The sequence below is a fragment of the Achroia grisella genome, unplaced genomic scaffold (genome assembly GCF_030625045.1).
Source record: "Achroia grisella isolate CSIRO2021 unplaced genomic scaffold, CSIRO_AGI_Agris_v1 utg109, whole genome shotgun sequence".
NCBI classification, from domain to species: Eukaryota; Metazoa; Arthropoda; class Insecta; order Lepidoptera; family Pyralidae; genus Achroia; species Achroia grisella.
Genome location: NW_026712573.1, coordinates 1,238,517 through 1,256,740, shown reverse-complemented (window position 1 = coordinate 1,256,740; position 18,224 = coordinate 1,238,517). Strand labels below are relative to the sequence as shown.

Below are 18,224 nucleotides of genomic sequence, written 5' to 3'. Positions count from 1 at the left end.
GAATTTGAACTTCGCATTGCATCTGAAAGGCAATAACTAGGTTATGAAATCTCTACCATGTGTCACCACTACATACCTCCAGGATATGATGCAAACGAAAGGAACGAAGCATAAATACCTGTACGGATGTAAAAGTCAATATAAAACCCACAAAACAAATTAAATATTTTTTTGATTAAATCATTCTCTTATGAGGAAATCCGATTCTCAGCAATGTGATAATGGGTTATTATGAGAGTGAGGGAATTACCATAATAGCGGCTAGCGTCCCCTTTGCAATGTACCTTTAGGTCGATTACGCAGTCCTCTCTGGAAATAGTTAGATGGGATTAATTCCTAAGAATATGCCGCATCAGGTTAATTAACTTGAACTGGATTTATATTTATTCTGTCATCAAGGGCGGACAGAAGCATTATTTTCTCAATCATTTATTAAAATATGGAATATTGTAACAATCCTGTTGTTGGCCACTCATCCATAAATAATAGCTTCTTTGGAAAGTTTACACTCTAACCTGAGGAGATAAAAACCATCCCTCCCAAGAATATCCTTCAATTCTTGTCCCAGAAAGGTCTAGGTAGAGAACTCTGAAAAAGGACCAGCACTAGATAGCAATAGTTCTATGTAGGTCGTAGTGCTAAAAATCCCAACAGTGCACATGACAATAGCTCAAACCCCCCAATAAAAAACTATCCTAATAATCCGTTTAATACAAATTGATGGAGTGACAACGTGCACATGTAACTCACTAAACATGTATAATGTTTTATCATTGAATGGACTGTTATGATTGTTCTAATGGACTGGATTTGCAATCATGATGTCACTATATTCAATAGGCCGCGCTAACAAGCGTATCTGGCTCCTAATTTCGCATTCAACCAACCGCATAAGGGTGTTCTAAAACACGTCTTCTGTATGCAAATTACTGTTTGGTTTAAGATCGGCTCACGTGAATAGATCAATCAGGTATATTGAATGGTACATTTACAATAAGGGAATTCATGATAATATAATCATGGTATTCAGCCTTTATTTTTATGTAATTTTAATGACGAACAAGCAAGTAATTTATGCTATTTACATTGACGACTAAGCTATCTGTCGTAGTCCTTTCCTACTAACAAATCTATCAGTCGTCCCTCCGTCCGAAAATGGTTGACGGTCAGGTAAAATAGCGATATGGTACTATGCACAAAGCATTGCTTTGATTTATTTAAATTATTATTTCCACAAATTATATTATATACTTAAATATTTTATATAAATTTATTTACAAATATGTACATCACTAGTACATCGTGGATTTACTCATGCGAACCAATACGTTCTACTCTCCATACGAATTTTCAAATGAGCAAATTAATTATAAATTTCGATATATTAACAAGTTTTACATAGCATTATAGATATTGCTATTCAAGAGTCTCTCACTACACATTATTTATAGATAGATATACATATATATTGTTCACATTTCTTTAATACCACACTAATTGGCCCTTATCACAAATGCTTCTATTATGAGAAATAGATAATAAAATTCAAAAGGCAAACCATAAAAAACCAATAATCCAATAAGGACTAATTCAGTACAAAAACGATTTAATTTATCATTTTGTATAAAATAAATATGTATAATGTACAAACATAATATTTTATTAACAGTTTTGAATTTCAAATGTTAAAAAATGTTCTGAATTCAACTGAATCTTTATATTTTAATCAATGGTGAGAACATAGTATGAACTTTCATTTGTTTGTTATAATAACAATATATATACAATTTCATATTTCAATCACCGTCTGATCGGGGATACTTATTCAGTTTAATGTAAACCAGAGATCTGATTAATGTCTAATTACCGTGTTATACGGTAGTAGATAATTATCCGACTTTGGGGATGAGCAAGAATTATCTTATGACATTCAATCTATAGAGTACGTTGATGTTCTATTTACAAAATAATTTAATAAACATAAAAGTAATTAATTCGAAAATTCATAGAGCGAACTGTCGACTGCGATACATAAAAAAGGCCCTGAATTAAGAATGTCTTTTGAAGACGTTTGTTAAAGATTCATATTACATAACGAGACTAGCAATCCGTCACTGCTACATTCCAAAGGAAATAACGTAGTTGTCTATTAAAAATTAAATTATTATTATTAAATATTTTTTTATCCAATTCAAACAAAACTGTCTTTCTTTTATATTCATATTATTAGTATAGATGTATATATTAGATGCGCACAGAAATCAATGTCAAACATTATACTTTCACACGATCATCAAAAACCCGTTACCTATTTAGGTATTAGTACGGATGTGGCAATACGGTTCTATCATAAGCCGTAGGCAAAATACAAGCTTCAAAACCGGATTTTCTAACCATATACCCACATATGGATTTGGTTAGAAAAACCAGTTCATTAATAACTTATTAATGAAATAAAAATAGTTGTAAACCATTTTTTATTTCACATTTATAAAAACTTTTACCGTATTTCAGTATATCAGCTTACCTAGATATATATTTATACAATCCTAATATATATAACCTAAACCTACGCTGTCGTACTCAAATTCTATATCGTTTTATCCAGATTTTTCGCCTACTTAGTATGATATAAAGTTATGTTAATAATATTCATAAATATCGCATGAAATCAAACTCTTTCAATTGAAAAAGTCATCGAAATATGCTTCAGAATTCGAGAAAATATGATATAAAAATTTGCAAAACGAGAATGTCAACTTTGTGGTGAAAGTATGTAATATTGGACATGCCCACATTTCGTCGGGTCGTCGTCATAATATAGCAACTTATTAACATCCCACTGTTGGGCACGACCAGTTCTAATAGAATAAAACGTCAAACTATTACTATTAGGTCCAAGTAGAGATGGTTTTATTTATCACTAAGATAAAATACACTATCGCCCTAATCGGCTCTTACGATTTCCTAAGTATGAAATTTTCGACATTCACATTATTTCAAAACTGGCAGATTACAGATGAACAATCAACACAAATTGCTTAATAATCAATTATAAAATTTCGTATAATTATTATAAATGAGAAAAGTACACGCAATCACGTCACTAAAATATGAGATAGCATTTACATAGCGACACGCATATATAAACACAAACTACTTCAAATGACTAAACAAGTAGGTACACTTGACCGACGAATGGCCTCTGGTGACACCCAGTCCACATCATGCTTACACCTGACTGCTACCAAGCAACACCTATCGATAATACACTTACGAGCAAATTCAAGGTGCGAGCACCAGTTATGGGCATAGCGAAATCAAACGCACTGACGCATGGTAACGGCCACGAAACCAGTCCTACGCAAGTCTTGGCAAAGTACTCATTTCTTACTCGCCGACTAATACCTTGATTACAATCTCTCGAGCCTGTAATGGATGCGTGTGCATCATTCCTTTTGCAGTAAAATATGGTTCAAGGAACCAGCAGGCAGATGCAATTACTAATTAAGTCTAAAAGTACGCTTACGATATTAAATAATGAACTTTATATATGTATCTTTATGGTTAGTTTTAGGTGAATTATTTGGCAAAATAAAAATCTTAAAAAATGAAAATTTAAGAAAAGCATGTTGTATACATGAAAAGAATACTACAAATATATAATGCAAAATAAAAAATATGTAGACGACATCTAAAAATATTATGAATCAGAGAAATTGTGTTTATTAGTACTAGAAATCTTTTTGACTTAAAACGTTCTACATGAAAGCATCATGTAATAAAAACGCCTAACGCCTAAAATAGATTGTACAAAGCTTTTATATAATAATTGCAGAAGTATGTTGAGTTTTCATGGAAATTCAAAATGTTTATAGTAGTATGATAGCAGTAGCATTTGAGCATTCAATTAGCCGATATAAAGTGTTCGCAACAGTCGATATTACGCGTTCAACGAACTCTATTCACACGCTTTTTCATTGAGCTAACCTATTGATTTAATTAAATAGTATACATTTTCAATTGAGTATAATGTGTCATGCGAACATTACTACGTTTGATAAAATACGAGTATATTTTCATTTTTTAGTCAATGACTAAAATATTTTTATTTAATGCTACAGGTTGACTACTCTAAGCAGTTTTATACCTTTATATATATAGATTGTATTTATGTACAGTGATAGCATTAATAGATAGAAAAATTGGTATTTAAGGCGCTGTTCTGTAGCAACCTGTTGCATTTGTTTTGGTATGTTGCGTGATTCTAACGAGTATCGTAGTAAATAATAATATATTTATATTTCCGTTAATTATCGCAATTGTATCGCTTTTACTAAGTATACACTTAGTAAAAATAGTTAAAAAGTGTTGTAACTGGCTAATCAGATATGTATTTTATATTCTAAATTTGTATTTAAATTTATAGTTCTTTTATATTACATTCTTGTTTTTGATAATTCAATTCATTCTTTCTGTTCCTAATTGTCAGTTCTCTATTATTAATATATTTTCTCCGTTTACCTAGTCTTCTTTCTTATTACTACAACACGTTATCAGCACGAGCTTAACACATTATAGATTTTAAATTAAATTCGTTGAAGAAGACGGTTTATTGTGAATATTTTTGTGTTAATAAGAAAAAATATTTTCTGTCAAAAATGTCACATGAAAGCAAACGGAGAAAAAAAAATTTACATAGTAAGTCGAATTCCTCATCAATTCCGTCGTTGTCTTTTACTAGTAAATAAGGGTATCCTTCGTGGATATTTAAAATGCCCAATTCTAGGATCTGTGGTCACGAATATGCGCTTACGGCGCGGATCAGAAGGCAAGGAATAACAGAAAGGCACTCGTGAAGATATGCCTCACGGTAGTCGGTGAAGCAGTAGTCCACGAAAAATGGACATCGTTGATGATTACATGATGCCTTTTGAAGATGGATGAAGAGGAATAGGACATATTAACATTGGCATTAGAGCGAAGATTCATTTTAAAAAATGTAGAGGAATATATAAATGGCTTTATGTGGACTTTACAAAACTTAGCTGATATTGACAAAATTATTAAAGATTCCGTTACCTGTCATATACTCCTATGAAGTCTCACTTTTGGAATCTGTCTTATGGATAAGGTATTTTATTATTAAAAGGGAATTAATTGATGGTATCTTGAAGATGACTGTCGTCCCGACCTTTGACGGTAAGAAGATGAAGAGTTGTGACTAGTGCTTGAGGATTTTTGGGAACTAATTGTGGTTGTTCCTGATGGCGCAATATATGATTGTGCTGGTATTATCCACATCCCTGTGGGTATTAATTGTGGGTGTACCTGATAGTGTAACATGTGGTTGTGCTGGTATTATCTGCGTCCCTGTGGGTATTAATTGTGGTTGTACCTGATAGAGCAATATATGGTTGTGCTGGTGGTATCCACGTCCCAGTTATAATTCATCAAGAGGTATGGATGTGATAGAATGTCCTATACAGGTTACAGATTTTGTCTCAGTAAGTTTTAATGTCAGCAAGGCCTGCAGTATACTGTAAACTCTACTAAATTAGATTTATACTTTTAAAATTAATGTAATGATCTTCACTTACTGTCACATATACATAGGTATATTAAAAGATAAAAGGTTAAAGATACAAGTTAGTTATACATCTGAAAAATATAATGTTTTTCTTTTTGATGCTATATTTTTTGTATTTGCATAATACTTTGTTTTTTCTGATACTATTTCATAATTCTTTCTTTAGATAGTTGGACTTTTTTTTTTTGGTGATGTTATATATAATATTTTTTTGTTATATGTAATAAAAATTTCACTTTATAGACAAGATGTGTAGTAGTAGTAAATAAAATTTCATTTTTAGAATATTTCAAAAGCAGTGGTATGCCTGCTGATGTTTTTTAAGAAACGCATGGTAGGTATAGGGTTGGCAAAATATTTATTTTTGTAATTCCTTTTTATTATTGTTTTTTTGATCATTTCTGATTAAGGGGGAGTGTTGTAACTGGCTAATCAGATATGTATTTTATATTCTAAATTTGTATTTAAATTTATAGTTCTTTTATATTACATTCTTGTTTTTGATAATTCAATTCATTCTTTCTGTTCCTAATTGTCAGTTCTCTATTATTTAATATATTTTCTCCGTTTACCTAGTCTTCTTTCTTATTACTACAACAAAAAGACTTCAAAAAGTACTTTTGAAGCTCACCTAAAAATAACTTAAAAATTTCAAAGCGGGGCATTTAGCTAATATTTTATGTCATTCATGTTCATTAGTACTTAACAAGGGGACTAAAATATATTTATGGGGTGTACATAAAACACACGAACGCCATTACGCGGTACGTTTACGGCTTCTTTTACGACAAAGTTTTTGTTGGAATAGTCATAGCTAGCGTTCCTCGCTAATAAGGTCGGGAATTTATCTAATACTTAAATTTTAAATACCACTATTACAATTTGTTGAACCCGTATGTGAGTTTTAAAATATTACCCTGTAATAATATTGTTTCAAACGTGTTTTGTTGTAATATACTTATTAATACTACATCTCATAAAATAATTACTAAAACAAACTGATTAATTAATTGTTTTACTTTTACATTTGTTTTTATTACATTTAATTATATGGCTTAACTTTATTGCTATTTTAGATTTATGTAAGTATTTATCATAAAATTGTAATATAATGAACGGCAATTTGAAATTTTAGTAAGTATATAAATTTAGGAGCACTGTAAAATCTACAAAGTCTTTGGTCTCTAAGGAAAACAAATAGATTAAGGTTCCTAATGTGCATAACGTTACTTTTTCTATTTAAATATCTTTATCGTTACGTGGATATACATGTATATGTAAATTTAGAATGAATACATAATCGAGGACAAATAGGGTAGAAAATACAAGCGGCTATCAGTGGACTAGACATGAGGGCAATTTATTTACGCAACACAGCATTTAATCTTTATCGGAAATGTTTGTTGCGATTACATCCTCGCGACGACAATACCACGACAGAAATTGTAGCATTTACCCTACTCTATTAGTCTGTTACGTGCACGCTTCCGGGAATCCGGTTCAAAAATGCATTTTCCATTCCATTTGCGTAATTGGACGCCAAATATTTTGGGTAATGGTTCTCTCCGCGTAATGAACGCCAATTTGCGTACAACTGGGTACAATCTCAAGTCAAGGTTTGACGACGCTTTATTGTAATATAGACAAGATTTTGAAAAATAAATAACTTTATATTGTGAGTTACTTCCTATTTTTTAATATTATAGCTACAAGTATAATAGTTAAACAATTAGAAGTTGTTATAATAATAATCTCTTTGAAGGCCACTATTGATTAATAAATATCAAAGAACGTCACCGTAACGAAATGCAACTCATGACAGTTGTCATGAAAGTACAACTATATTATTTTACCGGGCTATTGGCATAATTATTGTTTTCTATAATTTAAAAAATAATAATCATTACTCATAAACTTTCTATATTACAAATGAGACTAGAACTATTTAAAAAGAATTCAACAAGCCTAAATAGAACCTAGATCATCCTATAGTAAAGACAAATTATCTCTGAACCTGATTTCCAATATAAGATAATGTTTATAAATATATGAATGTAACATTATATTGTTACGTAAATTATTGTAAATACTAAGGTTATTGTAACAATATATCTGCCTCCTTATAGAATTATAACTAGAAATGCAATAACTAAAACGTAACATGCCCGACAACTGATTAACAAAATATGTTGTGTTATCACAAACCGATGATAACGAGTGATTGTAGATTCTTCACCGCTTATTTTCTGATAAACAACAACAGACCTATTAATCCATTTATAGATATTAATTTTATATAATTATCTACATTAGGATATCCGCTATTAAATTCATTAAAAACCTCCAGTTATAAAAAGAAAATTTAAAAACTTAATTTCCATAAAAAGGTCATATGAAATTATCTTAACCATCTTCAAAGAACCAGGCTCTCATTTCGACTAAGTACATTTTTGTGAATATTTTAATACCAACACCAAATTGTTTAATTATAAATATTACCTCATAGAAAAAAACTATATGTTTAAAATTATAAAACATTTGATTCTAATATTTTTAAATAGTTATGTATGTTTCTTAAATAAATGGCGCCATATTTTGCGTTAGGATGACGGTAAAACTACAAAGGCCGTCAAACGTTAATAACTACGCTTGGTTAAAGCCACAATATTTTGTGACGAAATAATCACGTTGATGATGTAGGTATAATGGTTTGTTTGAAACTTGCGAGATTAGTTTTTACGTATTTTACGGATGTTCTTATGTGTACATAATACCTAAATACATTTATGTTCCTGTTGTTTATTTAGTTACAAAACGGCGTATAATTAGATTTAAAAAAATAACGAACATAAGAATCTAACCCATAGGATGCAATTTCGTAACTTACAAATACCTGAATATAAGTTCCGAGTGACATGATATAATAAATAGTATTTAAATTCTAAGGTCACTAAAGCTGACACCACTGTTGACAAAATTAGCAATAAAATTAAATACTGTTATTAAACTAAAAAAGACCCGTTAAATGCATACAAATACACTGAAAAAGTGTTACATATAACTCATACTGAAGTTATATTTGACCACAAACAATTTGTGAAAATAGCTACAGAGAGATTCCGTGTTCGATTAAGCCGTCTATTAAACATGAAAAAGAATGTATGGGAATTCAGATGGGAACCTATGTTTGCATAGACAAAGTCCCGGATAATAGTTTGTAATAAAATATAAACGTTTCGACTATTTACAATACTAATAATACATAATGTCCATATAAAATCGCACTATTGTGCGTCGCAACCGAAATAAATCGATTTATTCGGTTTTCGACACGTGACGTTATTATCAATTTAATTGCCAACGAATTCTTTATTATAACAATACATCTATTTATATTAATATACAATTTGTATTGAGGGGTATAATTATTAATCTGTCTCATGATATCACATATATATGTATATTATTTTTATTTATACTTATTTAAATAACAAATAAACAAAATTTAATTTATTTAGGAATTAGTGCACAATTCAATATTTATTGTTTTTAAAATTATCAACTTAACACAAGCGACAATAAACCATAACGCAAATAGTAAGAACTCAACACAAACTGGGACTCCATACGAAGTCATTAAAGATTGCATTGAATATACACTTTTTTATATAAATATATATAACAGTTCAAATCCAATTTCCCACAATCCCACGAGCGACGAAACGGAAGATTGGAATAATTGCTTATGGTACAATGCACGTTGCGTCTCAAAGCTAATTAGTCTGAATTGTTACTTCATACCAACGTTATCTCGTAGTAAATGCATTTGATGATACTTATATAGTTTAATTTATTCATATTTACGTACGAATGTAGTTTTGTGTCAACACAATCATGCTTTTTTCTTAACTTTGTTAAAACAGCATTTTCTAAATTCACTGTCTAAATAATGACTAAAAACTTTCTACGATTCCTGTTAAAGATACAAATATTACTATTATGATAAATATTGTATATAATAATAATAACGCTATTAATTGCATTAATGACCAAGACTCACTATTTTTTATGGGTAGTTCAATATAAATTTAATGATTGAAACCGCGAGGATAACCGACATACAAATTTTAAAAAAGTATCAAAAGAGATTCACGTAAAAAAGGACTGTGTCTTAAAGATGATATCCCTAAAATACAGTCCTGCAGAAAAGCAAAAATAACATTATTTTGAAATGCATATCATCAAAATGTTTAGCAATCAGCTGTCATCGAGCGTGTCTGAAAGGAGCTTAAGCCGAGTTATGCCTTAGTATAATTAAACTGTCGTATTCATTAGGGGTACAATATTCCGCAATGTGACGCTCGATACGCCAATGTTTCATAGAGTTGGAACAGTGGACGTCAAATTTGGTAATGACGCTATCGTTAACCAAGTTGACTGTGTCTAATCACTTATAAAAGTGGAAATTAAGAATGTATTTTAACCGACTGCAAAGAAGAGGGGATTTTTTTTAACTAGTGATGATTACTACTAAAAAAATATCAATGTCAACACTTAAAACATCGATGTTTGCTGATATTATTCAATATGAATATCATTAGTATTCCATTAATTTTTTTTATTTTTCAATACGCCAACTACTTCATAAGAATTTTTGTCAAGAAAATTAAAAAGTATGAACACACACATTGAGTAGTTTATTACATTGGGAACGAAAACGACCGATTTTCTGTAACAATAAACGACCATTTTGTAAAACGAGTAATATTAGTGTGCAGGTTTAGAACACATGACTTGCGTCTACAATTGGGGTTGATTTACGACTATTGTTCAAAGCACTGGATCTGGAAGGTAATATTGCCATAACATTTGTTCTCTAAAAGGGGGGACGCGAAATTCGTAACCGGTGCTGACGTACAGAAATATGGAAACCGACGTACGTATATAATTTTGATTCCCTTATTCATTTTGTGTATGAATAAGGGAATCAAAATTATATACGTAGGCGAGGTGGTATTAAAGCTTTCATTGTTTAAGATGATTCTACACTTGTGAATTATGATGCCTTAGACTAAGAATCAAGTAATGGCCGCAAAAAGAGAACTTTTCGACGCAAAAACAATTGTGCATCTTTTTCTTTATGTTATCTTTTTACTTATGAAAAGTGGCAAGGGTTCTATAGTGTGTATAGTATACCTCCATGTATAGTGTTATGCCTCCTCGTTCCTTCGACATGTGGTAAACGTGCATACATACAAAAAATTTCTTATGAGTTGAAAAATCTAATAATACCTATAAAAATGTCCGTCAATTTTTATAAGTATTATTAGACTCTGGTACAAAATAACAGGATTAAATAAATAATAAAATAAAAAAATAAAAAAAATACGTAAATATAAAAAATACTAAAGAATATAAATACTTTAGAAAAGTTCTATGGAAGAATATGTACGTTAAGATTCTTCCATAGAATTTCTATATAATATAGAAAACTAACCTCTTACGAAGCCCAGGAAACAAACACAGCTACAAAGTTTAATTCTATAAAGATGTTCCTCCCAAGATTGTAATAAGCAAAGTTTTTCAAATTCAATTTAAATTGTAATGTGATATGTCAATTCTGAGAGTGTTTCTACTAGTCAGGTATATTTTTTATTGAGTGTAGTCACATAGCTATGTATTATGGCGTGTTTATATTTAATTTACTGCTTTCTAGTCATGAATTTCCAACTAACGTTGGTAATTTTAACAGCGTACGCTCTTTGGCGGAAACCCATTGACACGTTTTGGTGCGTCATTGTATAGATTCACCTCTCTAATTACCAACGCCTTCAAACTATTCAAGGCTGCCAAGATTTTGGAGAGTGTTGGAAACTATGCTGGTTTCAATCTTTCATCCCTCGTACTTTGCTAATCTAATGACTTTAAGTCATCACAGTGGAGTGAGTTTCAGAAAATTTTGCTGTCGTTTACTAAATTTAATATTAGGGTCGGTAGATGTATTAGTGCAATATAAACCCACAGCGAATAAAACATATTAGTGTATAGATAAAACATATTATTATATAGATTATGGGTTATTTACAATAATTGTATAAAGGAAAAGACTAGTGTGAAATACATAGGTATTTGATTTGGAAGCTATATTATAACTTTACCGACCCCATGGTTTGATCATAGATAAGTATGAAAAAAAAATTCAAAATAATGTTGGAACTGTTAAAGCGCCTCAAGATATTTTCGTCCAATTTAGATGACTACCATATGTTATTATTAAAAATGTTGTAGAATCTAGATCATTAATATAGATTATAAAAAATATAATATACTTAAGGATATAAATATGTATAATTTGATTTATATAATTATACATATTAATTATATAAAAAATATAAATTGTATTTTACATAGATACTAGTTATTTTTTACTAATCAATATTTATATTTTACAGCGATCACGTATGCTATTCTCTATAATTTTACTGCAAATGTAAACTACGTTATTTTAGAATAAACATTTATTAAAAGGTTATTCGAATGCTTATAGGTTATAAGATTCCCTTGACACGGCGACGGTAACCTCCATATACTCGTAGCTTATTGTATGAAGGCGCATCAACAACATAACAGTAATCCTCATGTTTACTTATAATCATGCTATTTTGTACCTTAACAACTTTTGAAATCGCAAATTAATAGTATAGTATTTGGCTTATGGCGTAGGCTTTGATTAAATTTATTCAGAATAACATTAAACAATACTTTGACGCAATCATAGCCTAGGTACTAGGTACTAATAATACTTGTTTTAAAATAAGTAATTAGTTATAATAATTAATACAATTGTTCACGCGGCGCTGCGCGCATTAAATCTTACAAAACATAGTTCATGTTAATCTAGAATATGATCTTTCTACGAACTACATTTCGATCGAATCTTACCGATTTTTGTTCGAACGGGTAACAAACGTCGATTCATCCATCGTCACAATTTTCGCAGTTAGAAATATAGAATAGGATATAAAAATTGCTAATATATTCTAAGCACATATTTGTAAGTGCACTCCACTCTTAGTAAGTTGAACCTACCTGCACGTTGTTAAATCAGAAATACCATATATTAACAATTTTTTATATTTTCAATGCAAATGCGAACCTTTATAATCATACTTTGCACAAGTGTGATTATAAAGCTATTGACTCCAATTTTCTTTTTGTAGGTATAATCATGTTAAGAGACAATAAAGCGAATAGTGTATCCAGGGCAAAACTTTCATTACTAAATAGGATTCTACAATAATTTGAGTACATATCGTTGCATTATTAAATTAATTAGTTCTTAATTCTGACTCCCGTGTGATTCTTTCTATCTTTTATTTTGCAAGGCTTAGTTTATTTAGATTTAACCTAAATGGTACGCCCATTGAAGTTATGTAAGATTAAAAGATATATGCTTATTAAAGTTAATAGAGTTGGTATGAAGTGGTGAAAACTTGTTCTGATATATATAATATGTAGAACTTACTTATATGCATTATTCAACTCGTTTCACAACATGCGGTATTAGCTGGTCTATAATCTAATATTTATAGACAAGTGAGGATACCTACTACACGTAGTGATAGATTAACGATACTAAACAAAAACAAAACATTTCCGAGACAAGAATGCAAGTTCATAAATAAACTATTAGAGACTTGAGATAAATTGTGTTCCCGCTGAAACTATAGGGTCATTATGCCTATTATCGGCATACTATTAATTTTATCTATTTACAGAAACAAACAATATTATACATTCTTAATAAAATTTATTAAGAATATTAATCGAATATATTTTTCTTCTCATATATTATACATTTAATATGTATACCACACCCAGAACAGATAAGTATTCTATTATAACAGTTTTTATTACGTTCTATTACCTTATCTACCTATTTCAAGATTTTTCTTATTAAGCATATATACGAATCTTATTTAGTTTTTCCTAACCTAAATCACAGTGTTTTATTTTGTTTGAAATATTTTTAAGTATTATGTCAATAATATTTTTTACTGTTTAGGAAAAATGATAATTCCTCTTTTTAGTATATTTTTATAGAACCAGACAAAAATTGGTGAGTTTTATGAATCTGTTTGTTCTTTCTAATGACGATAATTTGAGAAAATCTATTGGTTCTTCCTATTTCCATATTATTTATTTATTATTTTATATTGCTATTTACTTAATAAAAATAATCTAATATATAATTGCTCTTAATAATAATTAAAAATAATCTAATATATAATTCGGTAACATTTGCTTATATTTATCATATACCCTGAAAAAGACCTCTTCCTAACAATAAATTACATAGGTAATACACAATGATCATTCAATATGAATAGAGTGTCAACATTAATAATATTCTTACAAGGTAATAAATAATAGGCATTTAACTATAACTTATATTTAGTTAAGTATAACAAATTTAATCAAATATTTGTTAGTATGATAAAATAAACGATCCTATAAAAAAATAAAATAACTGTAACAAATAATAATATACTATGTGAAAAGCAATTACTTCATTTTTCATAACCATACACATTACGATAAATGGCACAGATAAAAGATAAGATTATTACTCATATAGATATAGATTACTACTCATATATAATCTAATAATACCTAAACTATATGTTAGATTTAGATTAATTTTTACTTGATTCTTATTCATTAAACATGAGGAAAACCGGCAAAAGTAATGGAAGGTTTTACAATCACTAAAAGAATATATGAATATAAAACAGCATTTAATTTTAAGACGTACCGTATCCAACACATACAATGCGTACATCAACAAAACCGGTACACATTAATAAATATTCAGCATCCATAAAAATAACTATATAGTATATATGCAATACACACATACAGATTATTTAAATGTGAATACTAAGAGTAGATTTTGTCAAATACATATCTTTATGAATTGGGTAAATAAAAGTGATGCTGCCGGAAGTGATGTAAGTAGGTATAGGGCTGGTGTCAAATTGCTTTTTCTTTCTACGATATAGAAGAAAGTAGGGGCAGAGCAGAGAATGTAGAGACCGCAGACGATATTAGAATACGCACACTTCATGGACACATTATGATGTTATTAATCAGACTATGACTATATAGGTTATATATACGATACTTTTTATTTACTAAAAATATATTATAGTTGTATACCTACTTAATTTTTCTTAGTTAAAAATAGATATCAGTAATTATGACAATCATTAAATTATTTTTTTAAGGTATCAAATAATATTTATGTTTAATTTAAAGTACGTAGATGAGCCTTAATGCAGGCTGATGGTAGATACCATCACCCTATTTATTTCTACATCATAATAAATTTATAACGATTTAACTATTAAAGAATAGTGAGGTAATTTATTTAGACATAGTAGTAAAATTATCTTCAAGACTCTCTCTCTTATTCTTGTAAAGTCCAGTGATTGACCACACGAAGAACCACCTTCCACGGTACGCACCGATCTAACAAAAAACTAATAAAAAAAACAAGCCAGTTATTCAGTCAATGAACCCAATAGGTGTACTAAGATTCCACTGTGCAAGAATCCTTTACTTTATGCGAACTTCATAAAGACCGGCTCCGTGACATTCCGAATGCATCGAATCACATTACTATTCGTAAGACATAACACCAACCTTGAATATGTGTTTACCCTGGAACTATACACTCCACGAAGATACAGAGCCAATCCAAGATAAAATCACAGTAGCGTATATTTTTTAAAAACACATGTCACTGAAAATCCACAGGTAAGGAAGGTAAAATTCGAAAGCTCGCGTGCAGTAACCACGACGCAGCGACGTACGTCCGTACGTTCGGATATACAGAGACAGACTGACTGTACCGAGGTATGTATTGTATGGCACGGTATGTACTGAGGTCCATCCACTTGGTCGGAGGTCGGAGGCGATTGGAGGACGGAGTGAAACGGGATGCGGTTTGAGATGCGCGCATCGCCAAGCTTCCGTTCGACGTTTGATAAATTTGCGCCAAATGGCCGTATGATTCGTACGTTACACAGATTTGGTCAACAATTATGTAATTACTTGGATTATTTTTAGTTACGTTATAATTAAAAGAAATTAATCACTAGCGATGATTCGCTATTAAATAAGATATTTTTAATACATGATAATGGAATTGTACATCCGTTTGCAATAATGATATACGCTGGTGACGGTAGAGTATAACAAAATGAGCATAAGGTCAGGTCAGTCAGCCCATCGTGACGAATTCACCAAGAATTTATGACGGTGGTATCCCGGGGTAAGTTGTGTGGAGGTGAACTTGACATACCAGTGCTAACAATAGGGTCTTTTCTAACAATACCCTTCTCTTAAAAGTAGATACTGAAGAAAAAAAAATCACGATGCGGTTACATATCTTCCGCATTTAGTTTTTTCATACATAATGATCTGATAAACTTTTATTTAATATTACCGCAAAATTTAGTCAATCAGGTAGTTCATCAACTACAATATTGAAATTATATTTTAATACAGTCGTTACCCGTGACTTCGTCTGCATTTTTATGATATACAGGATATCCTAATTCCATCATCCTCGTTTAACTATCTTCAAGTCAAATTACATTATGATCCGTTCAAGTTCATTACTACTGAAGCTTTTCACTTCTAACTAACAGTCAGACAGATATTTCACATTTATAATATTTTTAGGATAACTTAGAATTGAACATGTAAACTTGTCTATGTCTATAACTACACTTCGATATGCCCTATTTTTATTTGTTTTTAAATATTTACATCCATATATATCTTACTATAAAAATATCTCAATCCAACTTGTATGGACATCATGGACTGATTTAACTAATCAGTCCATAATAAAAAGACATGTATTGGGAAGGAAATCTGATTTGCATAATAACCATTATTATTATTATACATATATTTGGTGTTACATATACTTAGACACTTTATTACATACTAGATAATATTGTACTTCATGATCAAACTATTAGGTATATAAATTCAGAAATATGACATTTTGTACAATAATATAGTACCTAGTGAAATAGTATTACTAATTATTGGCAACAGACCTCTTTTTATATATTTACTTTTATTTGACATGTTTTTATACACAATTATTACTTTTACCATTAAAATTGTGACAAATATACGCTTTACATGAAACATTGGTGAGTTTTTTATCTTCATTTAAGGCATTCCACCTTTGCCAGCCACATAACAAATCATAGATAACATGGGACCCTGGGATTGTACACGATTTTTTTCATACACAATGCATTCACTCTACAATATCAGCACGCCGTTAGTATGCATCGCCCGTTATCAAGTGGCCACTTCCCTTATCGGAACCGGCGTGCTCCATATGTCTATTGAATTTTATTTGTAGCGAGAACATTGAAACATATACATAGCGTACAATAAGTAGTAGTATTATTATAGTAGTACGTAGTAAGTACATTCGAGTGTAAATAAAATATATGTATTTTTAATATTAATATATATATAATGAGAACGTCGTTGGCCCTGTTTAACCTTTAACCTTAACCTTTTGTAAATTGTATTACTATTTACAAAACAGTACAAATCTATTATACTAGTGGTTTACTACTATGACGTTCAAATCTTTGTGTGTCAATGTATATTTTTGACTGACTCTTCGGTGAAAGAAACACCGAGAACTCAATCAAAACTTTTTTTTGTGACTGCTTGATTTGAAGACATGACCTTTTGGCAGTAAATTGGGATAATAAACCACTATGCCACTACACAAATGCTACATATACTGAATGACTAATTATATAAGTGTTTTATATTTATATACAAAATTCCACTTAATAGTAGGTAGGTAGCTATATAGGAGTATGCCGGGCCACGTGATCTATCGGTTTAATTTGGAACTCTCACGGCTGCAGTTGAAACTTATGTCTTGTATCCGGAGGTACAATACCTATCTCTCTTAAGTTATATTTAGTACAGTTTCAATTTAAAACATCCATTTTCTTACTGAGTCTAACTTGGACTTGCGATTCAATCCTATTATAAATAAACTAGCTACATGTACATACATATATACGTGTATTATACATATAAACCTTCCTCTTGAATCTCTCTATCTATTAAAAAAACCACTTAAAAATCCGTTGCGTTAGTTTTAACGATTTAAGCATACATAGGAACAGACAGCGATACTGACTTTGTTTTATACTATGTTATGATAAACAAACCTGGACAATTAACACAGCCCCATCTAGTCACATGGTAAGCAGAGCTTGTGTTATGGGTACTAGAGCATTATAAATATATACTTAATATACATAGAAACTGCCAGTACAAACAATCATAGTCATATATACAAATGTTTGCACCATGCGAGAAATCGTACCCGCGACCATTGGAAGTAAATAGATATGTTAAACCGCAGGCTATCATTATATTTCAATTAATAATTACAACTTATTCGGAAATCATTGAGGAAATAACATCAACTAAAATTAGGTATGAATTTGTCATTGTCAGTGTTGTGAACGATGTATATTTTTATATTTTAATTCTTTGTCTGTACATTTTA

At 30.2% G+C, this 18,224-nt stretch overlaps 2 protein-coding genes across 6 annotated transcripts in view; both read right to left on the bottom strand.

The window, feature by feature from the left end:
- LOC131847728 (putative polypeptide N-acetylgalactosaminyltransferase 9) overlaps positions 1–15,515 on the bottom strand; it is a 157,061-nt gene extending 141,546 nt beyond the window's left edge. For all 5 annotated transcript variants that reach the window (XM_059197369.1, XM_059197392.1, XM_059197398.1 and 2 more), the window contains exon 1: positions 15,296–15,515. The gene's annotated coding sequence lies outside the window, so the exon portion shown is untranslated. The remainder of the gene's footprint in view (positions 1–15,295) is intronic.
- The window catches only part of LOC131847851 (uncharacterized), a 71,859-nt gene that overhangs the window by 7,786 nt on the left and 45,849 nt on the right, over positions 1–18,224 (bottom strand). The window lies entirely within an intron of this gene.